This window comes from Theropithecus gelada, chromosome 4, assembly GCF_003255815.1.
Source record: "Theropithecus gelada isolate Dixy chromosome 4, Tgel_1.0, whole genome shotgun sequence".
NCBI classification, from domain to species: domain Eukaryota; kingdom Metazoa; phylum Chordata; class Mammalia; order Primates; family Cercopithecidae; genus Theropithecus; species Theropithecus gelada.
This window is the reverse complement of record NC_037671.1, coordinates 56,094,305-56,114,479: the sequence shown is the minus strand read 5'-3', so window position 1 is coordinate 56,114,479 and position 20,175 is coordinate 56,094,305. Positions and strand designations below refer to the sequence as shown.

At 41.6% G+C, this 20,175-nt stretch overlaps 1 long non-coding RNA gene across 1 annotated transcript in view; it reads right to left on the bottom strand.

Annotated features, from left to right (window-relative positions):
* Positions 1 to 19,844, bottom strand: part of LOC112622770 — a 93,239-nt gene extending 73,395 nt beyond the window's left edge. The window contains exon 1 of the long non-coding RNA XR_003119025.1: positions 19,550 to 19,844. This is a non-coding gene — a long non-coding RNA (uncharacterized LOC112622770). The remainder of the gene's footprint in view (positions 1 to 19,549) is intronic.
* Positions 19,845 to 20,175: the final 331 nt, after the last annotated feature.

The following is a 20,175-nucleotide window of genomic DNA, read 5'->3' as shown; positions in this document are numbered from 1 at the left end:
CAAGGATATTGACCAAAGTTTCCTTTTTTTGTTGTGTCTCTGCCAGGTTTTGGTATCAGAATGATGCTGGCCTCATAGAAAGAGTTAGCGAGGAGTCTCTTCTCCTCAATTTTTTATAATCGTTTCAATAGGAATAGTACCAGCTCTTATTTGTACATCTGGTAGGATTTGGCTGTGAATTCATCTGGTCCTGGGCTTTTATTTTTTTGATTGGTAGGCTATTTATTACTGATTCAATTTCAGAGCTTGTTATTGGTCTGTTCAGAGATTCAATTTTTTCCTGGTTCAGTTTTAGGAGGGTGTATATGTTTAGAAATTTATCCATTTCTTCTAGATTTTTCTAAGTAGTGTGAATAGAGGTGTTAATAATATTCTCTGATGGTTATTTGTATTTCTGTGGAGTCAGTGGTAATATCCCCTTAGTCATTTCTAATTGTGTTTATTTGGATCCTGTCTCTTTTCTTATTAGTCTTGCCAGTGATCTATTTTATTAATTTTTTTTTTAAAAAAAGCAACTACTGGATTTTTGGACTTTCGAATAGTTTTTCTGGTCTGAATTTCCTTCTGTTCGGCTCTGATTTTGGTTATTTCTTGTCTTCTGCTAGCTTTGGGGTTGCTTTGCTCTTGGTTTTCTGGTTCTTTTAGTTCTGATGTTAGTTTGTGAAATCGAGATTTTTCTGTTCGATATGGGCATTCAGCACTATAAATTTCTCTCTTAGCACTGCCTTAGCTGTGTCCCAGAGACTCTGGTATGTTGCATCTTTGTTCTCATTAGTTTCAAAAAACTTCTTGATTTCTATCTTAATTTCATTATTTACTCAAAAGTCATTCAGGAGTAGATTATTTGATTTTCATGTAATTATATGGTTTTGAGCTATTTTCTTTGTTTTAATCTCAAATTTTATTCTTCTGTGGTCTGAGACAGTGGTTTGTTACAATTTCAGTTCTTTTGCATTTGCTGAGGATTGTTTTGTGCCAACTTTAGAATAGGTGCCATGTACAGATGAGAAGAATGTATATTCTGTTGTTTTTGGGTGGAGAGGTCTGTAGATGTCTATCAGGTCCATTTGATCCAGGGCTGAGTTCAGGTCCTGAATATCTTTGTCAATTTTCTGCCTTGATGATCTGTCTAATACCGTAGGTGGGGTGTTGAAGTCTCCCACTATTATTGCATGGGAGTCTGTCTCTTTGGAGATCTCTGAAAACTTATTTTATGAATATGGGTGTTCCTGTGTTAGGTGTGTACATATTAAGGATAGTTAGCTCTTCTTGGTGAATGGAGCCTTTAACATTATGTAATGCCTTTGTCTTTTTTGATCTTTGTCAATTTAAAGTCTGTTTCATCTGAAATTAGTGTTGCAACCCCTGCTTTTTTCTGTTTTCCATTTGTTTGGTAGATTTTTCTCCATCCCTTTATTTTGAACCTATGTCATTGCATGTGAGATGGGTCTCGTGAAAACAGCATACCAGTGGGTCTTGGTTCTTCTTCTAGCTCGCCAGTTCATGCCTTTTAATTGAGGCATTTAGCCCATTTACATTCAAGGTTAATATTTACATGTGTGGATTTGAGCCTATCATCATGATATTAGCTGCTCATCATGCAGACTTGTTTCTGTGGTTGCTTTAGAGAGTCACTGGTCTATGTATTTAAGTGTGTTTTTGTAGTGGCTGGTAATGGTTTTTTCGTTCCATATAGGGCTTCCTTCAGGAGTTCTTGCATGATAGGCTTGGTGTTGACAAATTCTCTCAGCATTTGCTTGTCTAAAAAGATCTTATCTCTCCTTTGCTTATGAAGCTTAGTTGGGCTGGATATGAAATTCTGAGTTGGAAATTCTTTTCTTTAAGAATGTTGAATATTGACCTCCAATCTCTTCTGGCTTGTAGGGTTTCTGCTGAGAAGTCTGCTCTTAGTCTGATGGGCTTCCCTTTCTAGGTGACCTGACCTTTCTCTCCAGCTGCCTTTAACATTTTTTATTTTATTCTGACCTTGCAGAATCTGATGATTACATATCTTGGGGATAATCTTCTTGTGAAATATCTTACTGGGGTTCTCAGCATTTCCTGAATTTGAATGTTGGGTCCTCTAGCTAGGTTAGGGAAGTTCTCATATATGATACCCTGAAATATGTTTTCCAAGTTACTTATACTCTCCCCATCTGTTTCAGGGACACCAATTAGTCATAGATTTGATCTCTTTACATAATCCCATATTTTCTCAGAGGTTTTGTTTGTTCCTTTTTATTCTTTTTTCCCTATGCTTGTCTGACTGTCTTATTTCAGAAAGCCAGTCTTCAAGTTTGAGATTCTTTCCTCAACTTTGTCTATTCTGCTATTAATAATTGTGATTGAATTATGAAATTCTTGTAATGTGTTTTTCAATTCTGTCAGGTCAGTTACATTCTTTTCTATAGTAGCTCTTCTGTTTGTCAGCTTCTCTATTGTTTTACTGTGATTCTTAACTTCCTTGGATTGGTTTTCAGTGTACTCCTAAAAACTCAATGATTTTTGTTTCTGTCCATATTTCTGTCATTTCAGCCATCTTAGCCTTATTCAGAATCTTTGCTATCCTTGAGATAGCATTGTTGTTTGGAGGAAAGAAGGCACTCTGGCTTTTTGAGTTGTCAGAGTTCTTGTGCTGCTTCTTTCTCATCTTTGTGGGCTGATGTTTCTTCAATCTTTGCAGTTGGTGACATTTAGATGGGTTTTTTTTTCTTCTATCTTATTTGATGACCTTGAGGGTTTGATTGTGCTATAAGGTAGTCAGTCAACTGGCTTCATTTCTGGAAGACTTTAGGGTGCCAACACTCACTTCCCAACTCCTGGACTGTGTGCTCTAACTCTGGGGCACTTGTATCAAGCCTGACTTTGTTCTCTGGCTCCTTGAGGTTAGGAATTATCTGCACTATGGAAGCCAAGGTGCTCCTGGACCACTGGTCACTACATCTTGATGTGTGGTGTCAGCTAAAGGGTTTTGTAGTGTGGTGGCAGTAGGATCCATCCTTGTTTGCATGTGCCAGCAGCAGTGGGAGTGACAACCCAGTGGGGTACACACTCGCTGTCTGCAGCAGGGTACTAGCAGGTGCCAGGGTGCCTGCCTCCATTTGGGCATTCACAACAGTGGTGGAGGCAGCATGGCTCAGGAGGGCAGGGGGCCCCTGCTGGTGACTGCCTACAGATGCACTGGAGGTGATGTTGGCATGGGGTCAGGGCACTGGTGGGCACAGGTCTGTGTGCACTCTCTGCGAACCACATTCAGGGGTGGTCACTCAGAGATGGAAAGAATCTTCTGTTCTCTGTTCCTAGTTTCACTCCTGAGGCAGTGTTGGTGCAGAGATGGGATGCTGGTGGGGGTGGGGCTGGCTGGCTCTGGCCCCACCCAGTCTGCAACTGCAATGGCAGTTCCTCCGTGGTGGTGATGGTGTGGAGTGCGCTCCCACCACAACAATGACAGGACAGGGTGCATGCACATATGCACACTGGCAGGGCAGGAAAGGTGACCCCCTTGCCCCCTGCATACACACCCCAGCAAAGCAATGTGTGGGGGTGTCCATGGGCCTGGGGGAAGCTGCAGTGGAGGGAGGAAGTGGGCAGGCTAGTGCATGGCCATGGGGGCCACCCTGCTGGAGCTCTCTGCTTGTCAGGCACTGTCTGCCAGCACAGGAGTTATGATGCAGGCCCCCAGGGCATCTGAAGCTGCTTGGCAAGCAGGCACGGCCAGCCTGGGGCCCAGGGAGAGGCCAGCAGACCACGGGTTCTCAGGTTAGACTGGCCCCATCTGATAGGCAAGACCATCCTGCAGAGTTCAGCTCTGACAGTTCCTCTAGGGCCAGAGTCTCTCCTGGGAGTAAGTCAAGCCTAGGGGATGGGTGTCACTGGCTGTGCTCCGCTACAAACGCTGCTGCACTAAACCTCCGGGCTCCACATCAGCTGGTGTGCTGCCCCTGCCACTTCTCTAAGTAGTCTGTTTGCCAGCTCTGTGTGGCAAGTGTCTGTAGTGGTCAAGAGGATTCCTCCTGCTAGGATTCCAGAGGCCTGTGGCAAGAGTGGGTTGCTCCTTACCAATTCAACTCAGTCACTCTCGTGGAGCCACTGCAGGCCAGGAACGAGTCCTGGTACATGGTAACCCCATGCAGGGTTCCCAGCTTCCTCCACTCTCAGCCCAGCTTCTGAGTCTTCCCTCCGTTAACTCTCAGTGCCTTCCCTCTGAAGATCTGTTAGGAGTGTTCCAGTCATCTGGGTTCCTCAGTGGCAGCTGTTCCACCTGTCTGCATAGTGAGCCATCTTGTCCAGTACCCTCACATATTTATTTTCTTTTTCTTGTTTTATTTTTTGAGATGGAGTCTGTTGCCCAGGCTGCAGTACAGTGGCATGCTCTTGGCTCACTGCAACCTCTCTCTCCTGGGTTCAGGCAATTCCCCTGCCTCAGCCTCTGGAGTAGCTGGGATTACAGGTGCGCACCACCATGCCTAGCTAACTAATTTTTTTGTATTTTTAGTAGAGACAGGATTTCACCATATTGACCAGACTGGTCTCGAACTCCTGACCTCAGGCAATCCACCCACCTCCGCCTCTCAAAGTGCTGGGATTATAGGCGTGAGTCACTGCTCCCAGCCACCCTCACGTATTTCTTGATATAAACATAAGTTTACAGGTAAGGCATATGCCTTAGAAAGGTTGGATGTTGGCAGGCTCCAGAAGCAACATGCTAGAGAGAGCAGAGGCCTCCTATCGCATTCCCAGAGGATGGTGGGGGTGGTGGCCCCACTCCCAGTACAAATAAGTAGCCCTTTCACAAAACTGTTTCTTTCTGACCCACTCCTACTGAGCCTGCCCTCTAAAATCAAGACCTCAGTCCCTGAAGCCAAGCTTGCCCATATTTAATTCCATAGCAACAGGAGTATTTATTCCACACATACCTTCCAGTGAAAGGAAGCCATTTTGCAATTGATTTGTGGCAAAATGAAGGTGATGTTCTAGCCGCTGACATCACGATCACTCCCACACCTGTGCAGCCACCAGCAAACCTCAGCTGTAATATTCCAGGTTGCAGTTTTCTTCCACTTGGCTCCTTTTAGCAGCCCAGCTAAAGCCAGGTCTGAAGATATTTTATCTTCTTGGCATTTTAGCTTAACATGGATTTCAGATCAAGACACTTTGCCAGGGAGAACATGGGGTTTAAAGCCAAACTCCTCAGGAGGTTTCGGTCTTAATCAGAGTGTCTTCTGTACTTCATGAGATTCTCACTACCTGAATAGATTCCCTGTGATTCTGTTTGCTTTCCTCTCCAAAAAGCTGCAGAGAAGGAGCAAAAAATAACACATATTCCTAATCTTGAGATGTCTGAAGTGTGAAAGATAGTTTTATGAAATAGTATTAAAGTGCATGAGAAAGTAGCTAACAAGAAAATAGGCTCAGTTCTTAATTTCCTTGTGTCGTATTTTTTTACTCTTAGCGAATAACGCCTTTGTTCCCAGCACAACCTCAGTTTCAAAAGCACATCATTTTGCCTTTCAATTTTCTTTCCTTTAATTCTGGCAAAAATTACTGGGAATAATAAACATGGCACTGTCTTCAAAAGTCAAAAACATAGGTGAAAAAATTTAATTGACTTACTGAACAAGACTGATGTGGGGAAATATAATCATAAAACAGTTTTATGTTTATGTTCTGTGCTTCCCCCAGGCCCTTGGTGAGAATGCAGGCTGTCCTTATGATTTTTCTGGTCACTTATTGCTACTGCAGACATCCTCAAAGCAGAAATCTGAAACTATGGGCCTTTATCAGAATCCAAGCAGGCACAGGATGTACAATTGTGCCTTCTCCCCTTCCTCCAGCGAGGCCTGGCCCTGGGCAGGACTCCAGTCCTGCAGAAAGGGCAGTGTCAGCATCTCTTCCCTTTCACCGCCAGCATTTCTCCTCTGCTTCTGCCAGATTTCTTGCCTGGTGTTGGACTGCCCCTCTGTTGTTGAAGAGAGAGGGAGGGGAGGTAAGCGGGGAAGGAAAGTTCTCCCAGTTGGCACTATTGTAAGCTGGCTTCATGCATTCTGAGCCTGGCAGTGAGGTAGAGCTGTTTCTCTTGCTGGCACTTTTGTGGAAGTTTTTGGCAATCATCAATGTGTGTCTTTCCCTGCAGTTCTCTTGACCCAGGCCTGTGCGTCTCTATCCCAGCGGGTTGTTTGAGGTTCCTAGGTATCTAGTTCCATCTTCAGCTTCTCTCTGCTGAGCTGTATTAACCTCTCCAGGTAGCCCCCTTAGACAGGACTTGAAGTAGCCCCATGCTGCATCTTTCATTTGCACCTGGATGTTATCCAGGGGAAAACTCCTGACGACCTCTGGAAGGTCTGGTCCATCTCAGCCCTGAAGCCTCTCTTCTTCACACCTCTGCCCAGCCAGTCTCTGGACCTTTACTCTGGAGAGTGCCAGTCTTCAGACCATGCTGACCCTATAACTCTAAGAGGTACATATCTAGCTCTTTGGGGGTGGTCTGTTGAAGCTTCTGCAGGGCTTGAAGATGGGACAAGCACCCCTCACTCCTCCTTCCTGGTGGGGGTTGCTGAGGCAAGGGCTGACTCACAGTACACTTGTAGCTCTTTGTACACTGTCTCCCCAACTCTCTTATCACCCAACATCTCACATCCTTGGTGCATGAACAAGGTTTAGAAGTCATCAGTCCAGCTCTGACCCCCTCACTTTTGACAAATCTTACAAAAGGGGATGGTCTCCCACACAACTAACTTCAAAAAGGATCTCATACAAACATTTCATTTAACATATTATTCCACCCAGTAAAGAGCTAGGTGACTGCATCTTTGTGCAGAGCAACTGGACATACAATATGAGACAAGAAATGACAGAGTGAGATTTCCTCTAAGCAGGAGGTGGTTTGGGCAACAGTATTTCAAAGAAGAGCATTGCATGAAGGCAAAAGTGAGTAAATACATAGGAGAGGATTTTTATTGTAGAGATGGGAGAAGGAACAGATGTTTGAAAGGAGGAGGGTAGGCTTTCACAAGTGAAATATGAAAATGAACAAATCTTAAATAAACTTTGTGCAGTGTACTTAGTCTGTGGGCCTCCTTTTATCCTTTCTAAATAGAATGTCCTATTCTGCTGATTTTATAAATATTATAAATATCATATATTTCCTAAGTAAAGAGATCATTTTAATTACCAATAGTGACAGAAGAGGAAAAAGGTGCTCACTCATTTAGGGCATGAACAGAGGTTATTCTGTGCCAGATCCTAGAGGAATAAAAACCAATAAGATACAGCCTCAACTTGCAGGTAGTTAATTTCTTAGCAGGAGAGAATCTAGAAGGGGCTGTTACAGAAGGAAACCCTGGAAGTGAGTTGTGATAGATAATTGAAGTGCAATGAAAAGCCCTTGTTGGGAAGGCCATTCCAGCCAGAAGGGGTGGCACAAGCAAACACGTCTCTGAAGATTAACGTTGCCTGTAGCATAAACTGAAAAGGTAGGCAGGAGCTAGTTGGATCAGGGTCTCCTCTGCCTCTCTAGGAGATTATATTTTACTCTTTGCAATGAGTAAACTCAGAGCATTTTAAGGAGGAGAAAATGAGAATATTTCTTGAAAGACCCATCTTGGTGGCAGGTTGAAGAGTGACATACAGGATTTCGAGACCAAAAGCAGGGACAAGTGAAGACCACTGCCAGCTCAGGTGAGAGTAGAAGCAGATGAAGAGTTGGACCAGTTAAAACACTTCTCAGGGAATTAATCCATAATGAAGGCTGCATTAATTAGAATGTAGGCTAAGATTCTATAACAAGGAAACACAAAATATAATAGCTTAAATGTCTCATAGTACTCCAAACATGTGTGGATGGGCTAGGGCAGGGATCACCAGTGACAGCCTGGGGGCCAAATCCAAACTGCTGCCTGTTTTATAAATAAAGTTTCATAGAAGCCGAACCACGCCCACTCATTTCCCTGTTGGCTATATCTGCTTTCCTTCTACATAGATAGTTGAGTAGTATGACCATGACCTTATGGCAAGAAAGGCCTAAAATATTTGCTATCTGACCCTCAGCTATCCAGTAAACCACTGGTCTGGGACAATTAGTTTTCTCTGAGTTTCACATCATCCAGGAATCCAGGCTGGGATGGTGAGCTCAATTATCTCCAACCGGGAGCTTCCACCCTGGATCCAGGGAGTTTACTACAATGGTCACCAGTTCCCAGCCAGAGAGCCCCAGGCTGCTCTCAGCCTAGTAAGTGACCCAGCCCTACACAGCTTCAGAGAAGACTGGGAAATGCAGACTCTAGCGACTTGGCCATAGGTCCAGCTGAAACATCACCGTCACTATCTACTCTAAGACATACATACTCACATTTTGACATCTCTCAAACCAGCATTCATTTTACAGTTATTCTGTCTGGACTGAAGTTGTGTTTTTCCAGAGTTGATTTGCATCTGTTTCTTCCGGTAATCTAGGCACACTCCCAACATGAGACTACTTTAAATTTAATTCTCCGCCTGACAAAAAAACTACAGGAACAGGGGTCAAACTAGCCCTTTTATAATGGCATTCAACCCAACCACGAGGACAGAGCTCTCATGGTCCTGTCACTTCCCAAAGCGCTCCCCTCCTAACCTTACCACAAGAGCAACCAAATAAATTTCAGCTGAGTTTTGAAGGGGACAAACATTCAAATCATAGCAATACCTAAAGGACATAAAATTACTATCTTGAGGAGATGTCTGTACTCCCATGTTCATCACAGCATTATTCATAATAGACAAGATATGAAAACAACCTAGGTGTCCATTAAGAGATGAATGAATTTAAAAAGTGAAGTGTGTATATCTATATCTATCTACCTATCTCTCTAGCTAATGAAATATTACTCAGCCTTAAAAAAGAAAAAAATCCTGCCATTTGCAAAAACATGGATAAATCTTAAGGAATTTACACTAAGTAAAATAAGGTAGTCATAGAAATACAAAATTGCATGAACTCACTTTTATGTGGAATCTGAAAAAGAGTAGATGGAACTCACAGCTACAGAGAGTAGAATGGTGACACCCCTACGGGCTGGGGAAATTGGGATTACTGATCAAATGGTACAAACATGTTTTTAAAAGATGTGTAAGAGCTGGAGACTCAATGTACAGCATAATGACTCTAGTTAATTATTTCATGTATACTTAAACTTTGTTAGTAAAATAGATCTCAAATGAACCCACCTGTATTAGTCCATTTTCACACTGCTGATAAAGACATACCCAAGACTGGGCGATTTACAAAGGAAAGAGGTTTAATTGAGAACTCACAGTTCCACATGGCTGGGAAAACCTCACAATCATGGCAGAAGGCAAGGAGGAGCAAGTCATATCTTACATGGATGTCAGCAGACAAAGAGAAAGCTTGTGCAGAGAAACTCCCACTTTCAAAACCATCAGATCTTGTGAGACTCATTCACTATCATGAGAACAGCCCAGGAAAGACCTGCCCCCATAATTCAACCCCCAACCACGGGGTTCCTCCCATGACATGTGGGAATTGTAGGAGTTACAATTCAAGATGAGATTTGGGTGGGGACACAGCCACATCATATCACCACCACACCAAAAGAAAAAGAGTAACTCAATGAGGTAATTGATGAGCAGCAGGTGGTTTGGGCAACAGTTTAATTAGTTTCATTGTGGTAATAATTTCACAGTATATAAATACATCAAAACATATATGTAAGGTTGTGTACCTTAAATATATATAATTTTTATTTGTCAATCATACCTTAATAAAGGTGGTAAAGATTAAGTGTAATCAAACTAATATCTGTGTACATTTTATTTGAAACCATTTAAAATAACTTGTAGATTAAATGTAAAATACAAATTGACATAATTGTTAGTCAAAAAAGTTCTATTGAAGGAGCATGGTGTTAAATCTAGAATTAGATATTTAGCTAAAATACTTTTAATAAATGAAAGTAAATTAAAATATTTTCAAAAGTTAAAAGAAAGAAGAATTGGCTCAGGGTTCTTGGTAGTGCATTCTGTTTTGTGTTATCTGTGTGTGATGATTTGGGTGACGGGTGAAACTGCCAAGAGAATTTATTTATATAGCCTATGCATTCATAATCAAGACTTAAAATCAAATGGTATAAATCAAGTCTCAAAATTTAATCTTAAAATCAAGACTGAATCAAATGGTATAAATTTTATCTTTCAACATCTCTAAGAAATGGAAACAATTACCCTCATTTTTTTAACCAGTACTTTTTCTTACAATCAACCATGAATGATGTATAAAAGTGTCCTGCATGTTGAAATGGATATAGTAACTCAAGATACTTTGTTCTTGATGGTGATTTTAAAATGAATATCTTTGTGGATAGGTAAGTGAATGCATTTGTAAATAATAAAAGTATTCAAATAAATTTGCAAAAAAGTTCTCTGTTTGGGATTTTTTTAAAACTACAGTTAGTATGAATTCAGACCACAAATCTAAATGACTAACAGTTCTTGGTTTAAGTTCTCAAGGGAAATTTTCCTTTTTCCTATCTCCACCAGTGTAAGACATGTTATTTTCCAGCCTTTTTTTTTTTTTTTTCATTTTGGTGGATGGCAGGCATACTTCTTGTTTCCCCTCCACTGAGGTGCAGCCTTTGATGTACCACCTTTGTTTGGGTTTTTTTCTTACTGTAAAACAAAACATGGTGCTTCTCACAGTAACAGTGTCTCTGATTTTTAAACACATGGCAAAAGAATAAAAAGGGAGAATGTATACTAGTGGGCAGGTTAGTAGTTTGCTCCAGGTGTTAACACATCCGCTAGAAGTTTTATAAGATGGAGAAAACAAAATACTTACCCAGGCTCTTCCCAGTGAAAGAATTAAGTGAAGTTGGAACAAGCATTTCAAGAGTGGCTGTGTGGTGAGATCCCTGAGGGCCATGCTTGAATCATGAACTGCCTTCTAAGGTATGTATAGGGGTGGTCTGAGTTCATTGTTGGATTTTGTTGTGCTAAGTGGGGTATGGAAAGGTGGAGCAGCATGGAATGGCACCAGGTCTTACAGAAACCATGCATGCCAACAGCTCTTCTTGCCCACTTCTCTGCCACACAACCCCATCATCTAAAACAAGTGAAAATTAATGTAAAATAACAGTCAGTAGGGTCCCCAAACATCTCATCTGCCTGTGGTGGCCACATATCTGAGTATGGTCTTGAGTGAAAGGTGATGAGGGCAGGAACCAGGATGTGGTGATGGAGATGGAGAGGCAGGGATGAGAGTGGAGGAGGTAAAGGTAGTAGGATGGATAGGCAGGAATGGTGGTGACCCTGGTTTCAGGCTGGGGTAACTCTGTGTGTGGCAGTGCTATTAACTGCACAGAAAACACACTCAGAAAAAGAAGCAGATTTGGGACATGGGGTGTAGAGAAAATTTGACTTTTAGGGGGCAGATTATATTTGAGGTATCTGCCCATTCAACCGGAAAAGGAAGCAGAAGGGCCAGGAAATGCACACCCTAAACACACTGAAAACAAACAAACAAACAAAACAGTTTTTCTTTACGTGTTAAAGACCATTCAATAATCAATTGGGAATGGATAGAGGAAAGGTGAGATCTCTGAACTTAAGATACAAATAGCATGCCAAAGTTTGTCAACTAAAAACATTAATAAAATTAGAAATGCCATTCATAATTAAGAGTGTTATATAACATGTTTGTCATTCCTACTCCTTCTAGGAACCCCATACGATAAACACTATCATATCCATGGTGGAAAAGAAGTTCCAAGCTTTCAAGTAACTTGTCAAGGACACTCTGTAGGTCTTACCGTTATCACCACAATGCCTAGCATGTAACAGGAATTCAGTAAATATCAGTTAACTGACAAACTTCAGCTGCATAATGAGAAACTAAGCCCCGATTTGGACAGAGGTCAGAACTCTTTCCACCAGCCAGACTGCCTCACCTGGTAGACAGCCGCTCTTTTCTTAACACCATTTGTCATCTTGGTCTCCAGGATGTCTTCTGCTGTTTATTGTTCTCCAAGTTTCTCTGTCCTTTCCTTCACTTCTCCTCCCGTTCTTCCTATCCTTCTTCCTTAGTTCTATAGCCCTTTCTTGATCTACTAACACTTCTTCTCTTAGAAATGACCTAAAATGATTTATACATCATGGAATTAGCACAGTAAAACATTAAAAACAAAACAACAACAAAAACTTAAAACATCAAAACAAAAAAGTGAGATCTTAAAATAAGAATTCATATGCTTCAAAGCTCATATAAGACAAGTTTAATTTTTCAAATAGAAGCGAATTTAAATTAGGGGAAATGCTTTCCCAGAGCACAATATATAAACATTGTGAACTTGGAGCATCATTAGGATGGGGTTGATATCACAGTGTGGTTACAATCTTCTCTGGCTATACAATTTTTTTGTTAATTTAGGGTGTACCTGTTTTACTGCTGCCTTTTATTTTCTAAGTGTTAGCTCTAATACTTTGCAGAGAATTTTCTCTTCGATTATAATGGTCACTATTGGCCTTCTTCACAACATCTTATCACATCTTCCACTTCAAATTTTGATTTGAGGAAACATTTTCTAGCATAAGCACCATTATGCAGTCAATGTTTGTATAATGTATTGTTATAGGATATAAAGAAGATTTTAATCTGGTTAATAGGGACAGTGGTCAGCAGAATTCCCTGCAGAAGTACTGATGCTTGTGAATGACACTTTGGTTCACATGATTGTGCTTAGGAGAGCAGCTATTTCTGTTCACAAGATAACTTTCGCCATGAAATGAAAATAGCATGAATGTATTCAATCAACTAGCTAGCTTTTTTGATGGGGAGAAAGCTAAGGGGTGATTAGAATCATTTCCTTTTTTGTACATAAAGCAAAACTTAATTTCATATGACATTATTCGACATACACTGTAACTACATACATTTGATAAAAATCAAGGAGGTCTTGCTTTTCAGGACTTTTCAGCAGAATGAAAAGGATTATTTCTCCATTCTCCTGGCATATCTCAAGCAAAATGTTGAATGCACACACTGTATTTTTTTTTAATTCAGTGATGATGGGAAAGCAGAGAATGTAGGAAATTAAGGAAATATGTCAGTCAACTGTATGCCATCTTGTAATATTAATTTCTAAAAATATTCTCTGAAAAAAAGTGAAATAATCCTACCTTTCCAGCCCTTTGATTTTAACACTATTAGTAACAAAATGTATCATCAAGGGTTTTGTCCTGCAAAGGCAAAGGCCTTCACTGGATTAGAAATGAGACAATGTAACAAGAAAGATGGGGAAAATATAAACTAGGTACTTCAGGCTCACAAGATAATTTAGGTCATCTGGAGACAGTTTGGTTTCATAAATCAATGATTTCTAATCTCTTGTCATGAACAATACATACTAATAGAAAGTGAAGCTTTTACAATTGTTGAACTAACTTACACTCCCACCAACAGCGTATAAGTGTTCCTTCTTCTCTGCAACCTCGCCAGCACCGATTACTTTTTGACTTTTTAGTAACAGCCATTCTGACTGGTGTGAAATGATATCCCATTGTGGTTTTTATTTGCATATTTCCTTTTTTTTTTTTTTTTTTTTGAGACGGAGTCTTGCTCTGTGCCCCAGGCTGGAGTGCAGTGGCGCGATCTCGGCTCACTGCAAGCTCCGCCACCCCCGGGTTCACGCCATTCTCCTGCCTCAGCCTCCCGAGTAGCTGGGACTACAGGCGCCCGCCACCTCGCCCGGCTAATTTTCTTGTATTTTTAGTAGAGACGGGGTTTCACCGTGTTAGCCAGGATGGTCTCGATCTCCTGACCTCGTGATCCACCCGTCTCGGCCTCCCAAAGTGCTGGGATTACAGGCTTGAGCCACCACGCCCGGCCTATTTGCATATTTCTAATGATCAGTGATGTAGAGCTTTTTTTTTCATATGCTTGTCAGCTGCATATATGTTTTCTTTTAAATAGTGTCTTCTTCATGTCCTTTGCCCACTTTTTAATGGGGTTGTTTGTTTTTATCTTATAAATATATTTAAGTTTCTTATAGATGCTGGATATTAGACCTTTGTCAGATGCATACTGGCAAAAATTTTCTCCCATTCTCTAGGTTGTCTGGTTACTCTGTTGATAGTTTCTTTGGCTGTGCAGAAGCTCTTTAGTTTAATTAGATCCCCTTTGTCAATTTTTGCTTTTGTTTCAATGGTTTTTGGTGTCTTTATCATAAAATCTTAACAAAATCCCTTGACACAAGGTTATCTATTTACAAACCTGCATATGTACCTGCACAACTTGAACTTTAAAGTTTAGAAAGTGATTTTTTGTTTTCTGCTTTTTTTTTTTTTTTTCTTTTTTTCGAGACAGAGTCTCACTCTGTGGCCATGCTAAAGTGCAGTGGCACAATCTTGGCTCACTGCAACCTCCACCTCCTGGGTGCAAGCGATTCTCCTGCCTCAGCCTCCTGAGTAGCTGGGATTACAGGCACACGCCACCACACCCAGCTAATTTTTGTATTTTTAGTAGAGACGGGGTTTCACCACATTGGCCAGGATGGTCTCAATCTCTTGACCTCATGATCTGCCCGCCTTGGCCTCCCAAAGTGCTGGGATTACAGGCGTGAGCCACTGCGCCCGGCCCAAAAAGTGAGTTTTTTTAAAAAACCAAGTCTTAGAAGAGAAATTGTTTGAAATGTAATACATGCTGAGGAAATAACCAGATTGAAGATGACTGGAGTGACTAACACATCTGTAGTGCACATTGTAGCGTGCAGCTGAGATCGCCCTTTCAGAATGAAGGCACTCATTGCCCCAGCTGTTGAGTGAGTTGGCTGCTCATTGCTCACTCATGAACCCCTCCACAGGAACTGCCCTCTATCAAAGGAAACTGCCTTGCCCATGTTTGCACCTCCTTTCCAGCGGCAGCCTACGTCTAATTACTGGTTGTGGGGTACAAAGGCCTGCTTTCTTGCCTCAGCTGGGATCCCCAGCTCCTTATTGACCATTCAAAGCCTCAGTTGCAATTGCATCGCAGTTCCACTTTTCCCACTGCCCAGTTTTGCTTTCCTCACTCCTTACCAGTGTTGTTGAGAGCATTCCTCAGTAAACCTCCTGCATCCAAATGGGCATCTCAGAGTATATTTCTCAGGGACTCAAGTTACAAAAACAGTAAAGAAAAAGTAAATTGGTTTTTAGAATAAGCCTTCATGTAGTGATCAAAAAACAATTTCCCTGTTTTTCATTCAAAGATAATAAAGAAAATACTTGAGACAATTAAAGTAAAGTAATAAGTAGCCACAAGGATTTAGAAATGATGCCTATCAGGGCCAGGTGCAGTGGCTCTAGCCTGTAACTCCAGCTACTCAGGAGACTGAAGCAGAAGGATCACTTCAGGCCTGGAGTTCAAGACCAGACTGGGCAACATAGTGAGACTCCATCTCTAATTTTTTTTTTTTTTAAATTAGCTGGGCAAGGTGACTCACTGCAGTGAACTATGATCGCAGCATCACACTACAGCCTGGGTGACAGAGACCCTGTCTCAAAACAAACAAACAAACAAACAAAGAAACAATGCCTTACATATATTCAATCCTCAGAAGAGGGGTCTGCGCTGAATCTAAGAAGTTAACAGGCAAGTTTATCTCAGCCATAGTACTGGAAAATCCAGTTTCTTAGGCTGATTCTGTTCTGCTTGAAATGCTGTCAGCCTAAGAAACACGCAGAGGTCTCCAGTGATTGACTAGATGTGATGCACAAATGCAGTGGAGAAATCTAGTCTGAATACATTGTCAAGTGGCAAAGAAAATGGAGCTCTCTACTGAAAATGCTCCAGTTTGGGTGAAGTTTTTTCCATCAATCTTTAATTGGGTGGAGAAAAAACATATGTGATTCTTATTTCATAATAATATACTCTTTCTTCCAAAAGTACAATACACACTACAAAATAATATTTCCACTTTGAAAGTTAATTTTCACAATAGGCCTGTCAAGTAGGCAAATTTCTTTCCCCTGGTTTTGTAATCATCCTCTTTATCTCCCTACATGCCCTATTTACAAACCCAATCTTCCTCTCATCACTGCCCTTTTTCACCCCATCAACACCCACAAACACCTATTACATCTAATTTTTCTTTACCTTCCTCCCACTCTCATCCAAGCTAATGGGTTTCCTCCAACACAGCTTCTTACAGGTTAAACTATACGTTTGATGCTAATCAACTGGTAAGAAGCTTCCTAGAAACTTCCTTACTCATTACAGAGGCGTGTCAAAAGCATAAGGGTTCAAGTTGCAAGACATGACCTGTTAATGAGTTGTGAAATCAATTTATTTGGTTTTGATTAGCACTAAAAATAATGAAATTGGAAATATCAGAGTTCCTTACATATAGTTAAGGATAAAGTTCAGCTATGTACATGTATGTGTTTACTGGGTTACTACATAACAGGTTCCTTCAAGAAAGTTGAGTTGCAGTCAGAAAAGTTGAAAAAGCACTGAGGTAGAAATTTCGAGAAAGAGGGAGCATTCCCCAGAGTCAAATGCAGCAGACAGTTCTAGAAAGGTAAGAGCTGAATCAGTGTCCATCGGATGTGGCCCCACAGAGGTCTGCTGACCTGGCTAGAGCAGTTCCACCATGCTGTGTATGGGAGCCAGAGTTTTCACGGTAGTGCGTGGAAACTTAGAAGCGGGGAGAACAAGAATACACCTGTTTTAAGAACCTTGGCAGAGAAGAGTAAGGAAGACAACGATGGAGGGGACTTAAGAGTCTATCTCTCAGGGACTCAGAAGTTAAAAGTAAAGCAAAAAGTAAATTGGTCTTTAGAATAAGTCTTCACGTAGTAATCAAAAAACAATTTTCCTATTTGCCAATTCAATTTTATATTCCTAATTCAAAGATTGTAATGAAAATACTTGAAACAATTAAAGTTGAGTAAAAGTAGTCACAAAGATTTAGAAACAATGCCTATCAGGGCTGGGTGCAGTGGCTCTAGGTTGTTGAGCTAGGTAATCAAGGTTTTTTGCTCATTTAGAATGGTATTTAAACATGCTTATAGAAGCTGCTGAGATGGGACAAAATGAATCATTGATGGAGCAAACTCTAAGAGAAAAAGGATCAGAGAGTGGCTGGAAGAGCTAGCTGTGATGAGGAAGTGAGGTCTGGGAGAGGACAGAGTCCAGCAAAGGCATTCTGTGGGTGTGGGTAGCAGGGAATAAAAACTAGCAATTCACTCATGAAAGCCTTTATTTCCTCCATAAAAGAAGACTGACATTCAGTATCTAAATGTACTGCCTTGGCCATTTAAAAAATATTGCATCTCTTCCTACAGGATGCTAGATAGTTTCATTCATGGAGTCTACACATCATGCAATGATGTTGCTTAGCCAGGCATACAGCCCATCCTTTAAGAAAATTGAACAGAAATGTAAGATAACACTAGGGTCCCCAAACATAATAGCATTGGGACCCAAGAGAGTGTTGAGGGTGTGCTACAGCTCCTGAGCAGCCTGAGAAGGGGGTGGCCCCAGGCATTTGTTGCAAAGCATCCCAGTGTTGGCATAGCAAGTGGCAGGGCAGGTCTTGCTGTTGGTAGGGAACAAGAGACAGGCTCTCTGAGTTTTGCCCATTTGTCCAGACTGGTGTCTGGCTCTGATAACCAGGCGATACATCCAACGCCCTCTGGTGGCAAAAGATAGCAGGTTGCACCTATTGACTGACTAGAGGCAGAAACCCCTGAAAACTGTCAATAAAGGGTCAAATAATCAATATTTTTGGCTTTGAGTGCCATTTGGTCCCTGCATACTTAAAAAGGGACATAGTCATGTTCCAAGAAAACTTTATTTATAAAAAGAGGCAATGGGTTATAGTTTAAGAGCCCCTGGACTTGAGTATTTTAATAGGAATGCTATCAAAAAAGTTTGATGTTGTTCCCAAAGCAAATGGTGGCCCAGGGAAGGGCATCATTTAGATAGCAGCCACCTACATTAAATAAGCCCTAAAGATGCAAAAATTATGAATATATGATATGCATAATTATGCAATATCATAAATGATTAGAACTACTACTCAGATCTCTAGAGAAGTAGTTTTATGATACATATAATATTGCTTTATATGATAAAAAAAGGGAGTTTCTAAAATGTATGTATTGGTCTATGTATTACCATATATTTCCATACCAGTTACCTATTTTGAGGATCATCCTTAGTGTGACAAGGGGATAATGCATTTGGAGAGAATCATGAAACCTTGGAACAGTTGAATAAGGCAACTTGTTTCCTAAGGACACTAAAATGATTGTCATGCTACATGAAGAATACAGATGAGGTTGGAGATCCTGAGCTTGGGTGTTTCCCAATCTGAAATACCAAGATTGGAAGATTTCTTCCAAAAGCCCAGGTGTAAGGACAGATTGTGGGTTGGGAGATTTGTGACCTGAATGTCAGGCACAGATTTTGTTCCTGCTCACTGAAAGTCCACGGTGTGTGGGCTGGTAAGCCACCAGGCAAGTCAGGAAGTGTTAATATATTCTAACTACGTCAGCCATCTGCATTTTCAGTCTTCCCCTTAGGCACTCACCCAGAGGCAAGTATGCTTTCTACTTCTGTTAGCACTTCCTCTCCTCCTATTAGCTTGTATAGATTAGCAAGAAGAGCCTAAAGGTCAGCACATCGCTAAGGAGACCAGATGTTCTTGTGACTCCCCATATGGAGCAAATACGATGCATTTCAGGATAGCAAAAAGAGTGGTAATTGCTAAAAACCTTCTATGTGCTCTGTCATCTAATTCTCTAGAAAGTCTTGAAGTAAGTATTATTCCCATTTTACAGATGAGTTCACTAAGACTTGGGGAAATTAAGAAAAATCTCTCAAGGTCACAACATTAAGTAAGTGCCACAGCTGGATTTAAATCTGCTTAACTCCAAAGCTCCTGCTCCTTCCAGCACACTAGAGCAGTGGTTCTCTAAGTATGTTCCCTGGACCAGTAGCAGCAGCAGCACCTAAGAACACGTTAGAGGTGCAAATTCTCAGGCCCCACACTAGACCTACGGAATCAGACTCTGAGCGTGGGGTCCAGCAATCTGCTTTAACACTGACACCAGGGGGTTCCAATGCATGCTCAAGTTTGGAAACTGCTGCGCAATACAGCCTTCAAGAAGAAGAGGATACTGCAGTAGGTGCCAGGTTACATGAGAGTGAGCGAGACAGGGTCAGCCACACTGAGCAGCCCTGGACAAACCTAAGGAGCTAAGCATAGAGATAGCTCTTCTCTAGCTGTATGCCTGACTGAGCAACATCACTGCATGATGTGGTTTTTCTGCCCCCCACATTGTACCAGTTCTTTAAAGAGCCAGTAGCTATGATAGCAGAAAAGAACCATATCAGAGCTTCACATCTGGTTGTCAACATCATTTCTTCTAACAACCTAACTGCTACATGGATTTGCTCTCATTGAGATGTGGAATAAAAGGTTAGGTAATTTACCAAGGGTCAAGTGACTACAGATGACAAACCCTGGGTTTCCCAAGGACTGCTGCTACCCAGGTCCCAGGGGCACACGCCCTTTACCTGCTGGCAGGCATTAAGACGAAGACAGGCAGCCATTGTTGGGGAGGGAGTTGACATCAAGCTGGTATCTCATCTAGCTCGTGACTTTTCTACACTGAACACCTTCCAGGTGTCCCGGTGAGAACACAACATGGATGAGGCTTACTTTACATCTGTCAGAGCCCTGGCAAATGCCTTCCCGGGTGCCTCTGGCATTCTCTGTGAGAAAGAGAGTCACAGCCTGACAACTCCCATAGCCATCAATGGCAATGCTCCTGACCCTCAGACATTCCGAAAGGATTAAAACCAAGAGCAATCCCAACCTAACAGACCCAGCCCATAGCTTCTTCTTGAAACTTTCCAAACTAACCCCGAAACTTGCCCCACCCATTACGCCTCTGGGCCAATGGGCAGGACCAAAATTCAGGAAGAACATTCAATGCCCAGACAAGTAACCATGTTGTTTTGTTTTTCCAAGCAGTGCTGAGAGAGGTTTAAACAAACAAGCACTCACACCTACAGCTAAGCAAGGGCAAGAAGCAGCAGCCAGGTGTGGGAACATGAACGCCAAACACTCGGGATCCAGACAGTCTCCCAGGAGAGCCCATTTCCAATGAATACTTTCTTCAGATGCTCAGTGAAGTGCA